Here is a 21,932-nt window from a genome sequence, read left to right as displayed (position 1 = left end):
GGAAGAAATGCTGCTTCGGGTTTCTTAAAATGTCATGTAGTAAATGTTAAAATCCATGTTAAAATCCAAGTACCAGGAAGTCTGGTTGTCATAAAGAGAGGCATCTGTGGGTTTTAATCAGGATTGTAATTATACCCACAATTGCCCACCGAGATATGCTATGCTGTATGGCTGCATATTGCCAATGATTTTTCTGCATAGTTTAAATCCACTTAATATTACTGATTAAGACACATGAGGGAAAACAGTACAAAATTAACAAGGCAGGAGAAAATATTAATCAAATAGACTACGAGGTCTCACCACAGGCGTAGCTCTGTCATTTTTAATCGACAAAAACACTCGCAGCCAGCCACGGTTGTTTCTGTTTGTAGCCAATGCGCATACAGTTCATCATATAGCTCCAGCGAGCGGTTGTGAAGGTTTTCCTGTTATTATGTTTCAGAATGGCAGAGAGATCTGCTAATCAGAAACAGGATATAATTCCTGCTGTGGGACAATTTTGATTTGTGATTGGCAGAGGGAACCACACACTAGCCCGGGGTGAATCGAATAACGGAATGGGATTTCCTCTAAGCTTGCGACTGTGTTGCGCGAACAGCGCGTGCTATTCACCCATAGCTTCCAAAAGCACTGGGAGCTCATTTGTCTGGCAGCTATTTCATGAATGTATATATTTAAGGAATGTTTCAGCGCTATATTGTACATGAATATGAGCATTTAATTGAATATCAGTTGAAATTGTAAAGCTGTTATCTAGTATCAGCTCTATAGTTACACTATGTCTTGCTGCTATAGGTTTGATCATTGAACATAATTGCATATAACGGGCTTGGATCATCATTTTAATCAACAGATATAACGTTTGTGTTTGGTATGCTGCAAAATCAGTTTAGTTAAAATTGATACAATGTGTGTGTGTGTGTGTGTGTGTGCGTGTAATATTGTGTCATTAATAAATAAGGTTACATGAATTAACTTTAATAAAACAATAAACAAAACAAATTATGTTTTTGCTAAGTATGAATTACAGTACTGCACATATACTTATAGATGGGTCAGTTAATTCCTTTAAATGCTACAAAACAAATGACAATTCGAAAAAAAAAAAATTAGATGAATTAACAAGCAAGACTGAAAAATGTGTTGCTGCACCATTAGTCTATTAGTCACAGCATTACAATGGCTTTGGCATCACTTTTGCTTTCTAAACACATTAATTCTCTTTCATTAAACCCCTTAACCTTATTCGAGTGTTACCAAATTATTTTAGGGAATAACCATAAACTACTCTGAAATGCTTGATTTTAATGCAACACAGCACAGAATAATAGCAAATGAAAGCAAAACATATTTTCTCCACAATGAGTCCAGTTATTGTATTCAAAGCATATGGGTGGCAAGGGGAGGGGAGGACTATGCCAAACCCTTTCCCTGCACAGTAAGCACTACCCAAAAAATCACACCCCACTCCTCATACCCCATGTCAGATGCAGTGCAGTGGTTCAGTTGGTTCAGCACCATGGAGAGCGACGTCGTGGCCACAGTGAACCCAAATAGCTCTCACCTGTGCAAAGCCCACATCAGTATCAATTAAGCTAGCCAGCTGCGGCCACTTCACTGTAATTGGTGGCTGGATAGAAGGTGCAATACGCATGAAAATCTGTATTTAGAACCAGTGTGTGAAAAGGAGGTGATGTTCAGGGTATGAACCATCGGAACAGGAGGGTGTTTAGACTGAACGACCTGAACAGGAGCATGGCACTCTGCAAATATATTGCCTGAAAAAAAGGGAAATTTCCAATGCTCCCTGTGACCAGCTATTATGTTCCTCCCAGGGGTGTCACCAGTATCACACTGCTTTATCAAAGTCACTGTACCATGAAAAAAATCTATTTTTTAAAAGCGTTAAACTAATTAGCACAGATTGCTTTGATGCGTGAGTCTTTGCTGTCTGAAGCCTTTCAGTATGGTTGATTGAGACTGTACAGCTTACTGGACTGCTTCTCGGTGTTACTGGTATGCACAGTCGTGTTCGGAAGCACATTTATTGATGATCTGAAAGGGGAGCTTGTTTCCTAACAGTGAATGCACTGATGAAGGAGGTTCCGTGTCAGTGAATGCATTATCAACCACACTCCTCCCAGGGGTTAAATAATATGTGAACAGCCCCAGTGGAATCCACCCTTATTCTGGCATTAAGGCTGTGCAGGCTAAAGGCTCGACAAACCCCCTTTTATTCTTATTTATTGCTCTGTCGGGGTTCTTTTTATTAGTGTAACTGTGGGGCTGCTTAGAGGAGGCAAGGGAAGCTAAAATTAATTGATTTTTTAAAATGTTTTTTCTTGTAGATGTATGCAAACGCAAACAGCGTTTCATGCGGTTGTTGCAATCATTTTACCTTATATTTGCCATCTGTCTTATGTCTTACAGTCCCCCTTCCTAGAAGACAGGTTTTCCAATGAAATTGCATAAAATTGTGCAGCTGTCATTTAATGTTAGGTACCTACCGAATATACATATTTGCCAACTATAATACCAACTCGTTTTAATCATTTTGATGTCAGTTTCAGAAACTTTTTAGCTTGCTGGTTGGATACATTATAGAACTTGTTTATGTAGTGGCAATGGTTTAGATAATGATACTGTTCTGTACAAGTATACTAATATGGTGGTGCAACTGAGGAAAAACAGTAATGAACAGATATAATGCTGTAGCCCCACTCAGGTATAATAGCAGTGTATGTAATGATACTGCTGTGCTGTATAGGCATAATAATAATCATGGAGCATACAGGTATAATTCCAGTATTGTGCAGGTACAATGCTATAGACTAATGGCTGTTTTATGATTGTTCTAATATAATATATGGTTTATATGGGTGTTAGGGTCGGAAATTGTGGTCGAAAGCACACATTCAATGAGCGTGATGCTCGTGCAATAAGTAATGAAAAACGGAAAAACAACTACATAGAGAGGGATATTATAGCAGGGTTGCACTTCATAAACCCCTCATTACAAAGACTAATGCACATCTGCGAGTGCAATGCTGCAAAAACAATAGGCACTGGTTTACAGAGATGTGGAAAAAAGTAATACACTTTATGTTATGTTTTTCCTTTACTTTGTCACCCATCTGTATATGGCAGGTCAGGAGTACTTTAAAGGCTAAAGAATATTTATAAATAGCTCTTGTTCTTACTTTTTGGAGTAGGAGTCAATTTCCACCCTTCGTAGAATTTCTAACTTTAGAATTCTCACGTAAGAGGAAATTTCCACACAGCAAAGCTTTGTACACTCAGGACAAGGCCTGCTGCTGTCTTTTGGGTGCATGAATCAGACGCTCGGCAGAAACAGAAAACAGATTGAGCATGCAAAAAGACCAAGGCACTTGGCTCAGTGTGGCAAACGAAGCACAGCAAAATGGTGAGGGAGAATATGGCCGTTCTGAAATTTCTGATCCATGCAGCTTCTTTGCTGGGATGACAGGAATTAGCTTTTCGAGGGCATGGTGAGAGTAAAGACTCTGACAATAAGAGATAAAGAGAATTTATTAACTAGATACCGAGTTCCTGAAGAAACTCCACCAAAGGATCAAGCATCTATAAAACCGTATGCGTGGTACAAGCCATAGAGCAGCTGACTTTAGCCATATGCAATTTACCCGCACGGATTGGGGTGTGTTTGTGTCTGACTAAAACCCTGTCTGAATAAAAAGCTGACTGTCTTCTCCTTTTTTGAAAAAAACATTTGTGCATTCTTATTTCCATTAAGTATATTAAGTACTTGAATTGCAGAAAGTAGTGGTATAACTACTGGTAAAGGAAGTAGTGCTGACAGTGATAGTAGTGGTGGTGGGGGTAGTATTAGGAAGCTATTGGTACTGGAAGTGATCTTGCTAGAGTGTTAGGATTAGGATCAGAATGGTTGAAAAGGTTTACCCTAGTAATTGCAGGTGCAGGTGTATTTAGTGGCCTGTTAAAGAGAGTTCCACTAATTGCATCTGCTTTGCCTTAATCTGAAAGCTGTGGAGTGCAAACGATGGAAGCCCTAAAAAGCAAGGCGGGGGGAAAAATTAACCTTACTTTTCAGGGCCTCCATGTATGATTTAGTACTAGAATTGGAGCAGGATGTGCATAGCCTAAAACAAATTCATGAAAGAAACCAAATTTTTTTTATTTATCTCTTGGCTGATGTTGACTGCAAAAATAATAATAATAATAACCTACTTGCCTGTCAGGGTTTCTGTAGAAAATCTTTCCCATTCCTAAAAACTAACACAGAACGATTTCATTTATAAACATGTTACACCTTATTGCCCTCATTTCAAGGTAGACCAGCAGATTATGTAACCAGACAATGTCTGGTTGGCCCGTAGCCAGCTGCAAACTTCCTGCCACTGGCTGTGGTCCGAGAGCTCTGCAGCAAGGCAGGATTCAGGATTCAGAGCAACCCCCTCCAGCGCTGGACATCCATCATCGGAACATCGGTGTGGGGGCACATTTTGCATTGTAGAGAGGGGCTCTGTGTTCTTCTTTAGTCATGCGGTCTCTGTAGTATGTCTATTCTTTCATTCTTTATTCATCTACCTTCCCTATTTCCCTCTCAGTGGGTTGGAGTAAGAATCAGTCTTAAATCCAGCAGGCTTGTCTCTATTTTTTTGGTTCATGCAGTTTGTTTTTATTTTTTATTTGCTGATGTGCTTATCAGTTGTTTCCCTGTGCTTCTGATTTATTGCAGGTAGAGGAGGATTATGTGGTCAGACTGCAATGATCACTCTTTTGATACAGCAGTAAACAAAGTCTTCGAGAGCTCTATCTGTATATTCATAATTCATGGGAATCAAAGGAAGCCGAAAGGGTACTGTGAGCACAGCAATAAGCCTGTTTGAATGCTGTTTTACGATGATAATTGATGTTTTTATTGAATTTTCAGTCATGTTGCCAAGTGAATGATAATAATAATTGTTTGATTTAGCAAGGTTTTCTAAGAAAGACGTGTCCTTCTTTCTTTGTTCCTATGTGTTATATTAGTCAATAATCAATTATTATGTAATGGAGAGAGAAAATCTAAATATTTTTTCCTCACATAATTTCAGTAGATATGAGTAAGCTCCTTACTCTGTATGCTATAATATACCCATATACTCATTCTGATGAAGAGCTGTTTGGTTGAAAAATATGGAAACTATTAGAAATGTGTCAGATTTGTCACATGAAATGGGGTCATTGATATGTGGGTACTGTTATCATTTCCAATAAAGGTGATATTAACTTTAGTCTTCCCCCAAGTTGAAATGTCTAATCATTAGTTAGAGGCCCATGATATCCCTGCAACTTCCACTGAAAATATGTGTGAAGCCATCACTTCTTTTTACCCTTCCTCCGATTCCACTGAGCTACACAGTCATTTCTAGTAATACTTGCTGTAATAACCAATCACAGTCACATTTCAGGGAAAGTACTTATTTCAAAATCCTTTATGAAAGATTTCAATTCATTAAAACAACATAACAACAACCTGTTTAACAACTTTTTTAGAGTAGTTTTTTTCATGGTTTCTCAAAATTCTCAGTCACTCAAGAACTCCAGAACTAGAACTAGAACTCCATTGCTTCACAGTTACCAGTAGTGATGGTTACATCATTAATAGAATGTTCGGTTCAGAAAGAACATTCTAATCACAGTTGTGATCTTACACTAAGTTAAAGAGTAAAAAGAAAAACTTCAAGCATGAGAGAATTGAGATTGTGTTTTTTTGTTTTTATTTTCTGTGAAAAGCAATAAAATAAAAAATGGAGTCAGAATAAGAATGGAGAAGCTGTGTTGACTCAGTGCTCAGTCGTCCTCAGTACATGACGCACAGTGCCTCACCAGTATAGCGGCCTTCAAGTAGCACAAATCATTTGCGAGCTGAGCTGATATCAGGGATGTAATGTCTCTCCAAAAATAAAAAAATAAAAGCTTTCATCCCATGATTAATGTATTTAAAGTTTCATTCTCTTTGAACACGAGCATGCTGTTCCCATACTGAGCTTTTCAGCAGAGGAGATCAGATATAAACCCTGGCAGGATTTCAATGGATACAGACAATTTTAAAAGACTGCCACTGGGTGAAAAGAAAAGATATGTGGATATATCTTCATATCTTGACTGGGGGTTTTTTTTTTTGACATGGGCAAATCTTTTCCAGAATATATACAGTTTAAAAATATTTTGATATTTACAGTCCTGAAATTTTTTAATGCATACTTCTGGAATATGCATTACTGCATCCTCCCTGCCGCCCAAGGATATGCTACATGGCTATTTCACACCACCAGACACAACAGCTCATTACATTACTGGCATTTAGTAGACCCTCTTATCCAGGATGACTTACACAACTCTGACATTGCATTCATTTATACAGCTGGACATATTCTGGAAGCAATGCACGTCAAGAGTACTATGGCAGTGTATTCCTGGGAATCAAACCTGTTCCTTACCTATTGCACTACACTGCTGCCCCTCAGATGAAGATAGAAATGCAACATGAACGCATGAGAAGATGAAGATACATGAAGGCCATACGAGATTGGAAGTATAAGGAAGGTTTTCGATGAGGATGGGATTCGAACCCACGCGTGCAGAGCACAATGGATTAGCAGTCCATCGCCTTAACCACTCGGCCACCTCATCCCATGGCATGATGTCCTTTCCATTTGATTTTTTTAATTATTATTTTTTTAACAAAGCTTTTATTATCTGCTGTGGATATAAATTATGGATGGGTATGTTGAAAATCAATGGCATGCAAAATTAAATTTTTCAAAAAGTTTTTTTTTTTTGTAATTTCGATTCTTTTTTTGGTCATCATAAAAATACGTATTTTTTTCTTATTGTCTTTTATGGCTGAAAGCAACTGGAACTGTTCAGCTTGTCTTATTGGCTAAAAAATGTTATTTAATAAGCCTATAGACTTTGCTGTGCTCATATCAGTGTGTTTTTATAAGTTCCATAAACAATGAACTTTACTGTTAGACAACAAAAAAGGAACTTGAATCGATGTGTTTTTTTTTTTTTTTTTTTTTGTTTTTGTTTTCAACTAAACATGAAAAAAATCACTATGGAGACACTTAGAGAGATTACCCTATGTTAGAGGGATCGGCAAGGCCTGGGAAGTATATTTGAATATGTGCTTGTTGGGAGCTTTAAATCAGTTTGATTTGCTATTCCGCATAATCTTTTTAATCGTATGCTAAAGACAAAAGTCTTCTGTGGGGAGGGGGGATTCATATTTATACTTTTTTTATCTTTAATAAGATATTCCAGTTCAAAACCAACCATCATATAATATTATCCAATGTCTATACAGCCTAGATTAAGAAAAATAATTTTGAACCAATAAACCATAAAATGACCAAAATACCATTGGGAAGAAAGGTGTGATTGCAGGATAATTGAAAAGACTGAGAAAAAAGAAAAGAGTTCATTGGCTACAAAGTATTCTGGAAACAAGGTCGGAGAAGCCTATAGCCATAGAGTATTTTGGGGGTGGCATCCTTTCCTTACTGTCACCTGCCAATCTGCTGTTACCCCACTTTACATGGGCTGGGGCTGGCTCTTGATAGGCGGGTATGGTTGTCTCCCTCTCATGCCTGCATGGGTTCTCAATCCCTGTTCTAGTACCTATGCAGTTTTAGATTACTCTTAGCGGGGCCACATTGTAATCCCCCAATTCGTGCCCCTGTTACTTTATTATACTCCCTGTTGTTCGTCTACACGTTCCCTAATGGCCATTTCAATATTCTTCCCCATGCTGACGGCGGGGCTCTTGCCCCGAATCCCAAGAATGTATTTGGCTGGACCCCCCCACCGCTGCGGCCTCCTCTTTCGTCGCCACCCCCACCCTGCCCACTTTCATTGCCGCCTGCCACTCCCCACCATCGCTACCCGGCCCCACCCATCATGGTCTATCACTTAGCTTAGCTAGCTGCCACCTCATGGTCTATCACTTAGCTAGTCACTAATTTGATGAACACTGAACATTGACTGACTGATCGTGTCGGTCATTTTAACCTACAGAGCCGACGAGAGGAGAATGGATTCCCTCCTTGAGTCTGGTTCCTTCCAAGGTTTCTTCCTATCTGTTACCAGGGAGTCTGCGATTTTCGAACCAGGGGGCCTCAGGTCTTTTTCAGGGGAGCTCAGGTTACCTTCAGGGAGGCTGAGCTGCCCCTGGCTCCCCCGTAATTCAAACCCTGCTTTCAACTCATTCTCCTGTTTGACATTAGACAGCTCCCCTTTTGAAAGCTGGAGACAAGGGAGAATATTTTAAAGAGCCCATACTGGAGGCTGTCTAGTCACTGAATGAACTGCTGGCCTCATGGTACCACAAAGTGTTCTTGTAGTACTGGTATCTTACAGTTTTTAGAAGGTACCAAGGGTTGTTGTTACAGTATATTGATCATGAAATCATGCTTATAATATGAATAACAGGAGAACCATACTGAAGGATGAAGGAGAAATCTCCTTATTCCAGAAAGTGGATCATGTTTTACAGCTAGGTTTCCCAAAAGTGGGTCTTCGGCAAAATCAATTGTTAAGAATGCTATATTTTATGAAAGTTTACTTTCCTTTTCCATAATTCATGATAAAAATCCAAAAGATGAAATAACTAGGCATGCGCATGCATTCGTGTACTGTTGTGTCAAATAGCCACAGTATTACAGCCTCTAAAGTGGGTATTGTAGGAAGATGTGAAAAGTTGACCATTTAATTGATAGACCTACTAAATGTTCTGTGCAAGGACCCAAACGCAGACCAGGGAAATCCAAAAAACGTTGTCTTTATTCAGTCCAAAGTTCAAAGCCAGGTAATCAGAGATAGGACGGTACAAAATCGAGTTTCCAAAAGAATAGTGGTAAACGGGCAAAAAATCAAAAACCAGGAGATCAGATAGGCGAAGGTACAAAGGAACAGGCAAAAGAGAAGTCAAAACAAAGCAAAGGTCAAACCAGAAAGCAATCAAACAAAAGGGGCAGGCAAACTCGAAGTCGTACGGAAAAAGCGTCTCAGGAATCTCGATAAACAGGCTTACAAAACATCGGCACATTGAATACAATCAACGTTCTGACAGGGAGCTGGTGGAAAAGACTGATATTTATACACTGGGGAAGGTAACAATCAAGGAGAGGTTACGTGAGTGAGGGCGGAGTAACAAACAACATCCAGGTGAAGAACATTAGAATAACGAATTAAATAACAGGGGACTGACAAAACGCGAACTGGAATCACATAGACAACAATGATAACAGACGGCCTGGGTTTAGCAGGTAAAACACGTGCAGAGAGAGAGAGGTGCAGTTAGAGCAAGAGACAGGTGCAGGCAATTGCAGAACTCAGCATTAGGGCAGACTAGAAAGAAAAGGGGCGGAGCTACAGCACAGCATGGAAAAGGGGAGAATGGTTAATGTATTAGTATAGTGATTTAAACTATCAAAAACCCAAAACTAGTGTTTGTTAATCCATTAGTAATATTAACATGTTAGTATATTAATGAGGTTAGTACTTTACAATCTATAAGTTAGTAAGGATTAGTAGAAATTAGTAAAACTAGATATAAGCAGGAAGTAAGTAAAACGAGACTGGAAAGAAGGGGGAAAACCACGAAAACCCGAAACCACCCCAATAGTGAAATCACGCAAATACAGGGGAGTGAAGCAGCTCAGGGAACACAGACACAGAGACAGTACTGGGGAGACAAGTGACCGGGAGAATGAAAATACTGGGACGGAGAATGTGAAAAATAATAAACTTACAGAAACATAAAATAAACACTAACAGCAAACAGATACTAATACAGACTACAACACCTACTGCAAGATTGTCACTTTAGGGAGGCTTGAGGTTAAAAGGTTCGGAACAGTCTGTTCTACCGTTGTTTCTGAAAGGATGGTGAAGAAAAACTGCTTGCTTTAAAATGCTACTTTAACCTGTTGCACCATTTGTAGCATCTGAAAGGTCCTGCCTAGACATAGCCTCTCACCCTGTCTGCACCCACAGAGAAAACAGACCTTCTCCAATATCAATTCCCTACACGTACAGAAAGCTTGCATAAATCTTGCAGATTTGTTAAACCCAATGCAAGATTAATTAAATCCTCTGGGATGCAATGTAAGTTTCACAGAAAGGGAAGGCCATTTTTGGAGAAAACTGCTAATCTTGCACAACCTCAAAGAGCTCAAGTTGAAAATTTCATTAGTCATTCACTGCAAAATTTATCTTTCTGGCTCAGCAACAAGATAGTGTGATGGTGACCACCACTGTGGGGCCTGATCAGACTCACCGACAACATGAACATGACCATCAGTGACCATTATGACACAGCTGAGGATTTTCAGTTGTCTACAGGCAGAGGATATTGAGTTTAATTCGAAAAGCAATCAGTCGAACCCGGGCCGCCTGGGTGAAAACCAGAAATCCTAACCGCTAGACCATATGGGAAAGCTGCTGGTGCTGATCTTTTGAATCACAGAAATGTCTACTTTGCTCTATGCTACACTCACCGGCCACTTCATTTGGTACACCTGTTCAACTGCAAACTGCACCCGTTAACGCAAATATCTAATCAGCCAATCACGTGGGAGCAACTCAATGCATTTAGGCATGTAGACATGATCAAGACAATCTGCCGAAGTTCAAACCAAGCATCAGAATGGGGAAGAAAGGTGATTTAAGTGACTTTGAACGTGGCATGTTGTTGGTGCCAGATGGGCTGGTTTGAGTATTTCAGAAACTGCTGATCTACTGGGATTTTCATGCACAACCATCTCTAGAGTTTACAGAGAATGGTCCGAAAAAGAGAAAATATCCAGTGAGTGGTAGTTCTCTGGGCGAAAAGGGTTGTTGATGGCAGAGGTCAGAGGAGAATGGCCAGACTGGTTCGAGCTGATAGAATGGCAACAGTAACTCAAATAACCACACGTTACAACCGAGGTATGCAGAAGAGCATCTCTGAATGAACAACACGTCAAACCTTGAAGCAGATGGGCTACAGCAGCAGAAGACCACACTGGGTGCCACTCCTGTCACCTAATGAAGTGGCCGGTGAGTGTATATCATTTCAAAGAGCTCATTTCCAGAACAAAACATATGTACAAGAGTGTTGCAATACTTTCCAGACCAGACAGGAATAATAAATCGAACGTGTTTGACGGGGTTGCCGAGTAGTTAAGGCGATGGCCTGCTAATCCATAAGGGTGAAGACCAGGAATTTCAATGATGCTAGACCATGTGAAAAAGCTGCAGATGTTCTGCCGGAAAAGGTTCTGAAAAGGTTTTTTTTTTTTAAATATCAATGTGATATGTGATGTGACTTGCTCTCAAAAACTGGCTGCGGCCCGGATTCGGACCAGGGGTCACTGAGGCCACAGGGCAGAGTACTAACCACTATACAATAACAACACACTGCCTGTGAGGCTCTCTGACTTGCAGTGCATCCTCTTCCTCTAGAGACTAGATCGCACAGCTGGCTCAAACCTCGACCTTATCAAAGCAGGCAGTTGAATGTAGGACACCTCAGGTAAAAATCTGAAATCCTGACTGCTAGACCACATGCAAATTTTGACATGGTCCCTCTTTCAAAACATGAAGACGTATATAAGAATCTCCACACAGTATAAAGGCAAGTTACATTACATTACATTACAGGCATTTGGCAGACGCTCTTATCCAGAGCGACGTACAACAAAGTGTATAACCATAACCAGGAACAAGTATGACGAAACCCCTAGAGAGAAGTACCGGTCAAAGTGCAGGGAACAACCGCATAGTTCAACTGGGACCCTGAAGGTTAAACTGATTAACACTAAACAACGAGAACGGCAACAACACAGTCTATGGAAAAAATACAAGCAGTAGTTAAGACAGTTAATGCACCTAAGTCACCTACGAAACAGCTGTCTATTTACAACCCTAAGCTTACAGTCAATTACAAGGGGGTAGGGAGGGATGGGGAGAGGTGCAGCCTGAAGAGGTGAGTCTTCAGTCGTCGTTTGAAATGGGTCAGTGTCTCAGCTGTTCTGACCTCCACAGGGAGGTCATTCCACCATCGTGGGGCCAGAACAGACAGGAGACGTGTTCTGGAAGTGCAGGTGCGAAGAGGGGGAGGTGCTAGGCGTCCTGAGTTTGCTGTCAATATTAAAGGAAAATACAAGAAGAAATGTGACGAGGTGGCCGAGTGGTTAAGGCGATGGACTGCTAATCCATTGTGCTCTGCACGCGTGGGTTCGAATCCCATCCTCGTCGGGAAACATTTCTTCTTCTCCAAGATTACGATCAATAACTGCTCTTACTAAGAAATCCCATTCCAGGCTCTCCACTTTAGAGCCAGAAGGAAAACAATTAGTTCACCATATACTTGCAGTACACCTTCAATAAAATTGGGGTTGACAGACATCTCAATTGTGTGTTGGAAGGTATTCCATATGTTACCATGAAGTAGGGAATCGAACTAGACCCATTCCTTTGAGCCACAGATCATTCATCCAGAAATGTTAGGAACATGCCAGCAATAGTGATGCATGCCATAAAGAATAAAAGTCCCAAATTCACAATGTGCTGTTTTGCAAATGATTACATGTTTAACCAATCAAATTAAAGACTGAAGTGAATCAACAGGCTCCTAATTGGTGAAAATCTGTGAAAGTGTGGACACAGCCATATAAACTAACCATTTGGTTAAGTATCCAAAGACAAAGAAAATGGTAATATGTCACACCTGCAATGTGTTAACACAATGAATTGCTTTTCAATAGATTTGGCCCATTATCATTTGTAAAGCAATTAGGAGCCAATTGATTCACCTCACTCCTTAATTTGCTCAGTTAAAAAATGGACCTCTCTTTATGAAATAATTTGTAATCTAGCACTATGTGAAAATGGGACTTTTCTTCCTCGTGGCAAGCTTAGCTGTTTCTGATATAATGTGGCTAAAGAGGGTAAATAATTCCTACAAATAGGAAAAGTGTAATTAAGACAAATTAACAGCCTGTTAAAACTATGTGACTTCAGTTGGAACAAAAAAATTAGCGTTCACAGGGGTCCCCAAGACGAAATTTAAAAACCACTGTATTAGATTGATGATAACTCAAAAGAGGAAGAGACAAAAGCATTCTGATGCGGACAGGATTCAGACCCACGTTCACAGAGAACAAGGAATTAGCAGTCCATTAACGTAGCAGTTCACAGAATTAGCAGTCCATCACCAAGTCCTGAAGGAATCCATTCTGACCCATTCCTTTGAGCCCAGACAGCAGATTATTCCTCTGATTGTTTTGATTGCAAAAATTCCTTCTTCCCATACCAGGAGTCAATCCCGGGACATAAGGGTGAAGACAGGGAATCCTAACGACGCTAGACCATATGAAAAAGCTGCAGATGTTCTGCCTTGGAAAACAATACAACACTTCTGAAAAGTGTCTGAAAAATTGAATGAATCAGAATTTTGAAAAGGAGACACACGACACAGCTGAGACTTGCTAGCAAAAACTTGCTGTGACCCGGATTCGAACCGGGGTTGCTGCAGCCACAACGCAGAGTACTAACCACTATACGATCACAGCACCCAGCCTATGGGGCTCTTGGACATGCGCTGCTTCTTCCTCCACTAGTGATTAGCTCATACAGCCAGCTCAAACATCGACAATTTATATGCAGGCAGTTGAACGCAGGGCACCATGGGTAAAAATCTGAAATCCTGACTACTAGGCCACATGCAAAGTTTGACATGGTCCCCCTTTCAAAACATGAAGAGGTATATAAGAATCTCCCCACAGTATGAAGGCAAGTTTGCTGTCAATTTGAAAGGAAAATACTAAAAAGTATGTGATGAGGTGGCTGAGTGGTTAAGGTGATGGACTGCTAATCCATCTGCACGCGTGGGTTTGAAACCCATCCTTGTCGAGAGACATTTCTTATGCCATATAAATGAACCATTTGGTTAGTATTCAAAGACAAAGAAAATGGTAATATGTCACACCTGCAATGTGTTAACACAATGAATTGCTTTTCAATAGATTTGGCCCATTATCATTTGTAAAGCAATTAGGAGCCAATTGATTCACCTCACTCCTTAATTTGCTCAGTTAAAAAATGGACCTCTCTTTATGAAATAATTTGTAATCTAGCACTATGTGAAAATGGGACTTTTCTTCCTTGTGGCATGCTTAGCTGTTTCTGATATAACGTGGCTAAAGAGGGTAAATAATTCCTACAAATAGGAAAAGTGTAATTAAGACAAATTAACAGCCTGTTAAAACTATGTGACTTCAGTTGGAACAAAAAAATTAGCGTTCACAGGGGTCCCCAAGACGAAATTTAAAAACCACTGTATTAGATTGATGATAACTCAAAAGAGGAAGAGACAAAAGCATTCTGATGCGGACAGGATTCAGACCCACGAACACAGAGAACAAGGAATTAGCAGTCCATTAACGTAGCAGTTCACAGAATTAGCAGTCCATCATCAAGTCCTGAAGGAATCCATTCTGACCCATTCCTTTGAGCCCAGACAGCAGATTATTCCTCTGATTGTTTTGATTGCAAAAATTCCATCTTCCCATACCAGGAGTCAATCCCGGGACATAAGGGTGAAGACAGGGAATCCTAACGACACTGGACCATATGAAAAAGCTGCAGATGTTCTGCCTTGGAAAACAATACAACACTTCTGAAAAGTGTCTGAAAAATTGAATGAATCAGAATTTTGAAAAGGAGACACACGACACAGCTGAGACTTGCTAGCAAAAACTTGCTGTGACCCGGATTCGAACCGGGGTTGCTGCGGCCACAACGCAGAGTACTAACCACTATACGATCACAGCACCCAGCCTATGGGCCTCTTGGACATGCGCTGCTTCTTCCTCCACTAGTGATTAGCTCATACAGCCGGCTCAAACATCGACAATTTATATGCAGGCAGTTGAACGCAGGGCACCATGGGTAAAAATCTGAAATCCTGACTACTAGACCACATGCAAAGTTTGACATGGTCCCCCTTTCAAAACATGAAGAGGTATATAAGAATCTCCCCACAGTATGAAGGCAAGTTTGCTGTCTATTTGAAAGGAAAATACTAGAAAGTATGTGATGAGGTGGCTGAGTGGTTAAGGTGATGGACTGCTAATCCATTGTGTTCTGCACGCGTGGGTTTGAATCCCATCCTTGTTGAGAGACATTTCTTATGCCATATAAATGAACCATTTGGTTAGTATTCAAAGACAAAGAAAATGGTAATATGTCACACCTGCAATGTGTTAACACAATGAATTGCTTTTCAATAGATTTGGCCCATTATCATTTGTAAAGCAATTAGGAGCCAATTGATTCACCTCACTCCTTAATTTGCTCAGTTAAAAAATGGACCTCTCTATGAAATAATTTGTAATCTAGCACTATGTGAAAATGGGACTTTTCTTCCTCGTGGCATGCTTAGCTGTTTCTGATATAATGTGGCTAAAGAGGGTCTGTCAATAAGACTAGGCTAACCTAACTCCTCTAATTAACAGGAGAAAACCCTAATGCATGTAGGCCACTAACACCTTCCAGTGTTCCCACTTAATGTAAAAACTAGGCTATTCTGAACTTTAAATTGCTTGAATATTATTTTTTCTTAAAAGGTGATAGAGGTCATATCACCCACCCCTACCTACAAGGTGTACAACATTACAATGTTAACATGAGAAAACAGGGCTCACCTTAAATGTAGCCTACATAAACTATTGTCTGAATATTAATCCTGAACAATATTGAATCAGGCGGGGGGTTATACCTATCATCTTCTTATGAGTATAATTGGACTAGTCATCCTCAAATGGCAGCTGGGGGCTGCTTGGCTTTGGCTGGACAGGAGTGATTGGCTGAGAGTGGATTTGGGCCTGGTGAAAGGGTGAAGATTGGGTATCATGGGCAAAGGGAGGAAGGAGGTGTGTATGATCCTTTTGAAAGAATGGAAGGTGTGAATAGTGAGAGGGACCAGCAGAAGCATAATCCTGGTAAAAGGTGGGCATCATTTAGAATGGGGCGTGTCTGATTCTGGTGAAAGGGTGGAGGGCAGACATGATCCTGGTGAAAGGGTGGAGGGCGGGCATGATCCTGGTGAAAGGGAGCAGGACGGGCATAATCTTGACCAAACCAAGGAGGGTGGACATGATCCAGGTATGAGCTTGACTGGGTGGTATGGCCCTGGTGAAGGGGTGGCATCTCAGGCTGGTGAGATTGTCTTCCTGCAAGGAACTGTGTAAACAGGGTCATCATCCTTAACTCATGGGCATGCTGGGCTGATTGCAATTTAAGATGAAGCTCGGTTTCATCTGTCTGGGAGAGGGATTCTTTCATCTTCGGGCCAAACACCTCCACTGTGGATTCCATTTTGTTTTTCCGCTTCCTGCGTGCTGTAGATGCACATGTAGAAAGACATAATTAATTTCTATACATAGTGAGCAATTTGTTTATGATTTACTTTATTACTTTTGTTTATGGATTACTGCACTGTGCACCCCTATCATTCTAGCTGTCTTGTTCTATTAACAATTTTTTGTGAAAGGATGTACAATACTTTGAACGACTGAAATAACTATTTGTAAAAAGGACATAATATTTTCTGGAGAACGATGACTATTACAACATTATGAAATCGTACCGGTTCCACTACGCTCCTGCTGGTGTGTGTGCCAGGTGTTGGTGTTGAGGCCCTTGAAGTTGCCTCTTTGGTGTTCACACTGGATGAGGTGGTTTTCTCACTAGATGAGGCGGTTTTCTCACTAGATGAGGTGGTCTCTGGTGTGTCAGGAAGCTCATCTGGTTAAAGGCAAATGTTGTCTTGTAACATAAAAAGTGACTGATATGAACTAAAGATATTCAAAATTACCCTCAACAAGTAGGACTAATATTATTGAACTATACAGACTATAATAACAAAAACACATTTGTAATATAGCCTGTTGAATTGCGGTAGCATATTATTAAGACTGTAGCCATCACCAAATTATAAATTACCTTACGTTACCCAGCTAACTAGCCACGTTATGTTAGGTATGTGATGTCATCATGCTTAGTAATGATGATAGCTAGGCTAGCTAGCTAGCTACCTTGTTTCTAAACAAATAGGCTAACACTAACGTTATTGATGATATCACATCACTTTTTCTAATCTGGCAATAGTTAAACGTTAGTCTAGAAAAAATACCAGCTAATTTAGTTAATGTCAGCAATAACTTTAGTTCTTCCTTACCAGTAATGTTATCACACTCCGTGTCCTCCCCGTCCACTGTCACTGTCACTGACGATGCTGCTTCTTGTTGGGAACTATCTACTATCTCAGGTGGTCAGCAGCTAGGTTTGTCACCTAAAAATGACTTCCATTTGGTCGTAGAAGGGGCATGTAATACGACCATTGCCACTCTTGCTGTTGTGGTCTTTGACCTCCTTGTATTTCGATTTTGCGCTGACACTGTAGCCACGAGCATTTAGAACCTCGCTCTCCCATCGAGGCTGAAATTTCTTCATAAACTGATTTGTTTCGGTACAAACCATTTATTTTGGCCTGCACCAACTCTTCGCCCCAAAGGCTTAAAAGACAGGTAACCTCGGCAGGTATCCACTGGCTTAAGTCTTCGTCCTCCATTTCACTTTCGCCGTTTCATTTCAGCGGAGAGTAGCCAGTTGTGCATGTGAAAGTAACGTTATGCATCATTAAAATGCGTAAAAGTATAAGATCGTCGCATTTTCAATGACGTGCAAATCGCTATGACCGGGAATATCCATTCTGTCCACATAGATGACAGATATAGATAGATTGGCAGATATCCGATTCATATCAAATTTATTTCCACATATGATTGAGGCCTGAAACGGATCTGAGAATATCTGATTCCATGTGCTTTTTTCCTGCTTAGACGTTCATAATACATATCCGATCTGTGCCACATGTGACTAAAAAATCGGAATTGGGTCACTTTTACCTGGCAGTGTAAATGCGGCCTAAGTGCTCCCACAAAGAAATCCCATTCCAGGCTCCCCACTTTCAAGCCAGAAGCAAAACAATTAGTTCAGTGTATATTTGCAGTTCACATTCAATAAAATTGGGGTTGATAGTCATCTCAATTTTGTGTTGGAAGGTATTCCTGCATATGTTACCAAGAAGTAGGTAATCCAATCAGACCCATTCCTTTGAGCCACAGATCATTCATGCAGAAATGTTAGAATCATGCCAGAAATAGTGATGCGTGCCATAAAGAATGAAAGTCCCACATTCACAATGTGCTGTATTGCAAATAATTACATGTTTAACCAATCAAATTAAAGACTGAGGTGAATCAACAGGCTCCTAATTGGCGAAAGTCAGTGAAAGTGTGGACACAGCCATATAAACTAACCATTTGGTTGAGTATTCAAAGACAAAGAAAACGGTAATATGTCATACCTGCAATGTGTTAACACAATGTCGGTTTGCCCCATTTCACACCCCAAATCAGCCTGCAAATTAGCCAGCTCTTCTTCTGTGTATTCCGGCTCGAATCGATAGGGAACAACAATCCCATGATCAAAAACAAAATCTCCTTCTTCCTCAGACACTTTCGGTCTCGCTAGCTAGTAGTAATACAACACTACTTCTACGACCAACCTAGTGTTATTGTCTACAGGTGCGCCCACATCAGAAGTCACACAATGATGTGCATCCTCAAGTTCAACACTAAACTGCATGGATCTACTTTCTGCATTTGTGACAAAACAACGTAAAATATTAACATAATGAAATAACTAATCGAAAAATGAAGGGCAACGAATTCATTAGAAGGACAATATCAGTCATGAGAAGCAGGGACGTGTGTTTACAATGAGTCTGACGTGGAGTTTGATGTTGAATGGGCTCCCATTGGATGGCGGGGGGCGGGGGGGGTTGCTCACACGGGAATCAAAAATCAACAAATATCTAAATATTGAAGCAAGCAACCTAAAAACCGTCTGAGATGCACACAAAATTCCGGGTGGGTGTGAAAACGAGCCCAGAAGTGTTATAAAGTGCAATTCCCCTTTAACAGCTTGTTCAAAACTATGTGACTGCAGTTGGAACCAAAAAATCTGCGTTCACAGGTGTCCCCAAGACCAAATTTAAAAACCACTGTATTAGATTGATGGTAACTCAGAGCAGGAAGAGACAGAAGCTTTCTGATGAGGACAGGATTCAAACCCACACATATAGAGGACAAGGAATTAGCAGTCCATCACCCTAGCAGTTTGCAGAATTAGCAGTCCATCACCAAATCGTGAAGGAATCCATTCTGACCCATTCCTTTGGGCTGAGACAGCAGATTATTCCTCTGATTGTTTTTATTGTAAAAATTCCTTTTTCCCATACCAGGAGTCAACACCGGGACGTAAGGATGAAGACAGGGAATCCTAACGACGCTAGACCATATGAAAAAGCTGCAGATGTTCTGCCTTGGAAAACAATACAACACTTCTGAAAAGTGTCAGAGAAATTGAATGAATCAGAATTTTGAAAAGGAGACAGACAACACAGCTGAGACTTGCTAGCAAAAACTTGCTGTGACCCGGATTCGAACCGGGGTTGCTGCGGCCACAACGCAGAGTACTAACCACTATACGATCACAGCACGCAGCCTATGGGGCTCTTGGACAATCACTGCTTCTTCCTCCACTAGTGATTAGATCATACAGCCGGCTCTAACATCGACAATTTATATGCAGGCAGTTGAACGCAGGGCACCATGGGAAAAATCTGAAATCCTGACTACTAGACCACATGCAAAGTTTAACATGGTCCCTCTTTCAAAACATGATGAGGTATATAAGAATCTCCACACAGTATAAAGGCAAGTTTGCTGTCAATTTGAAAGGAAAATACAAGAGAAAATATGACGAGGTGGCCGAGTGGTTAAGGCGATGGACTGCTAATCCATTGTGCTCCGCACGCGTGGGTTCGAATCCCATCCTTGTCGAGAGACATTCCTTCTGCTCCTCCCCATGATTACCCTCAATAGGTGCTCTCACAATGTAATCCCATTCCAGGCTACCTACTTTAGAGCCAGAAGCAAAACAATTGGAGTTCACCTTCAATAAAATTGGGGTTGAGAGACATCTCAATTGTGTGTTGGAGGTATTCCTGCATATGTTACCAAGAAGTAGGGAATCCAATCAGACTTATTCCTTGGAGCCACAGATCATTCATCCAGAAATTTTTGACACGTCAGAAATAGTGATGCATACCATGAAGAATAAATAATTCCTCCAAGCAGGAAAAGTGTAATTAAGACAAATTAACAGCTTGTTAAAACTATGTGATTGCAGTTTGAACCAAAAAAATCTGCGTTCACAGGTGTCCTGTCACAGGTAGTCTGGCTTCAGGGCTGGCCACTCGACCGAGACTGCACTCCTCTCGGTCAGTGAGTCACTCCATGCCGCACGAGCAGCCTCCCTCTCCTCTGTCCTGATTCTTCTAGACCTCTCCTCTGCATTTGACACTGTGAACCACTCTACCCTCCTGTCCTCCCTGGCAGCAACAGGGATCCGCGGCACAGTCCTTGACTGGATTGAGTCTTACCTCTCTGACCGTTCCTTCCAGGTTGCCTGGGCGGGTAAGGTATCACTACCCCGTCCCCTCACCACCGGAGTTCCCCAGGGCTCAGTCCTTGGTCCCCTTCTCTTCTCCATGTACACCAGATCCCTTGGCCCTGTAATATCTGCCCATGGCTTGTCCTATCACTCCTGTGCCAACGACACGCAACTCTTTCTCTCCTTCTCCCCATCGGACACACAGGTCCCTGCCCGCATCTCCGCTTGCCTGAGGGACATTCAGAGCTGGATGGACAATCACCACCTGAAGCTCAACCCGGGAAAGACGGAGCTAATCTTTATTCCTGCTCTATCCTCTCCCCTCCTCGACTTTTCCATTTCCTTAGGGGACACCGTAGTGACATCATCACCCTGCGCCAAGAATCTCGGAGTGATGATGGACAACAGGCTGTCCCTCTCCAACAACATTGCAGCAGTAACCCGGGCATGCAGATTTTTCCTATACAACATCCGCAGAATCCGCCCTTTCTCACCACCTACTCAACCCAGCTCCTTGTCCAAGCAATGCTTCTATCCCGCCTGGACTACTGCAACTCTCTTCTGGCTGGACTACCGGCATCTGCCACCAGACCCCTGCAGCTCATTCAGAATGCTGCGGCTCGTCTGGTCTTCAACCCCCCAGACACTCCCACGTAACTCCCCTGCTCACTACCCTCCACTGGCTGCCTGTTATAGCTGCATCAAATTTAAAACATTGGTCCTAGCATACCAGGCAGTCAAGGGATCAGCCCCAGCATACCTCCACAAGATATTCAAACCCTACATGCCAGCCAGATCGCTTCGTTCTGCTACCTCAGGACGCCGTAGCACCTCCCCCTCTTCGCACCTGCACTTCCAGAACACGTCTCCTGTCTGTTCTGGCCCCACGATGGTGGAATGACCTCCCGTGGAGGTCAGAACAGCTGAGACTGTGACCATTTCAAACGACGACTGAAGACACACCTCTTCAGGCTGCACCTCTCCCATCCCTCCCTTCCCCCCTGTAAATGACTAAACTTATGGGTTGTAACTAGGCAGCTGTTTCATAGGTGACTTAGTTGATGCGACTGTCTTAACGACTACTTGTATTTTTATTTATTTTTATTTTTCCATAGATTGCGTTGTTGCCGTTCTCGTTGTTAGTGTTAATCAGTTTAACCATCAGGGTCCAAGTTGAACTATGCGGTTGTTCCTGTACTTGGACCGTACTTCTCTCTAGGGGTTCGTCATACTTGTTCCTGGTTATGGTTATACACTTTGTTGTACGTCGCTGGATAAGAGCGTCTGCCAAATGCCTGTGTAATGTAATGTTT

General features: G+C 41.4%; 6 non-coding genes across 6 annotated transcripts; 3 read left to right on the top strand and 3 right to left on the bottom strand.

Moving 5' to 3' along the window:
* Nucleotides 1-6,599: 6,599 nt before the first annotated feature.
* Nucleotides 6,600-6,681, bottom strand: trnas-gcu (transfer RNA serine (anticodon GCU)). The gene has a single exon. It is a non-coding gene; the product is annotated as a tRNA-Ser (tRNA).
* A 5,528-nt stretch (nucleotides 6,682-12,209) lies between these two features.
* Nucleotides 12,210-12,291, top strand: trnas-gcu (transfer RNA serine (anticodon GCU)). The gene has a single exon. It is a non-coding gene; the product is annotated as a tRNA-Ser (tRNA).
* Nucleotides 12,292-14,795: 2,504 nt separating this feature from the next.
* On the bottom strand, nucleotides 14,796-14,867 carry trnah-gug (transfer RNA histidin (anticodon GUG)). The gene has a single exon. It is a non-coding gene; the product is annotated as a tRNA-His (tRNA).
* Nucleotides 14,868-15,131: 264 nt separating this feature from the next.
* Nucleotides 15,132-15,213, top strand: trnas-gcu (transfer RNA serine (anticodon GCU)). The gene has a single exon. It is a non-coding gene; the product is annotated as a tRNA-Ser (tRNA).
* Nucleotides 15,214-19,589: 4,376 nt separating this feature from the next.
* trnah-gug (transfer RNA histidin (anticodon GUG)) lies at nucleotides 19,590-19,661 on the bottom strand. The gene has a single exon. It is a non-coding gene; the product is annotated as a tRNA-His (tRNA).
* A 263-nt stretch (nucleotides 19,662-19,924) lies between these two features.
* Nucleotides 19,925-20,006, top strand: trnas-gcu (transfer RNA serine (anticodon GCU)). The gene has a single exon. It is a non-coding gene; the product is annotated as a tRNA-Ser (tRNA).
* Nucleotides 20,007-21,932: the final 1,926 nt, after the last annotated feature.

The sequence above is a fragment of the Anguilla rostrata genome, chromosome 9 (genome assembly GCF_018555375.3).
Source record: "Anguilla rostrata isolate EN2019 chromosome 9, ASM1855537v3, whole genome shotgun sequence".
NCBI lineage: Eukaryota > Metazoa > Chordata > Actinopteri > Anguilliformes > Anguillidae > Anguilla > Anguilla rostrata.
This window is presented reverse-complemented; position numbering and strand designations above follow the sequence as displayed.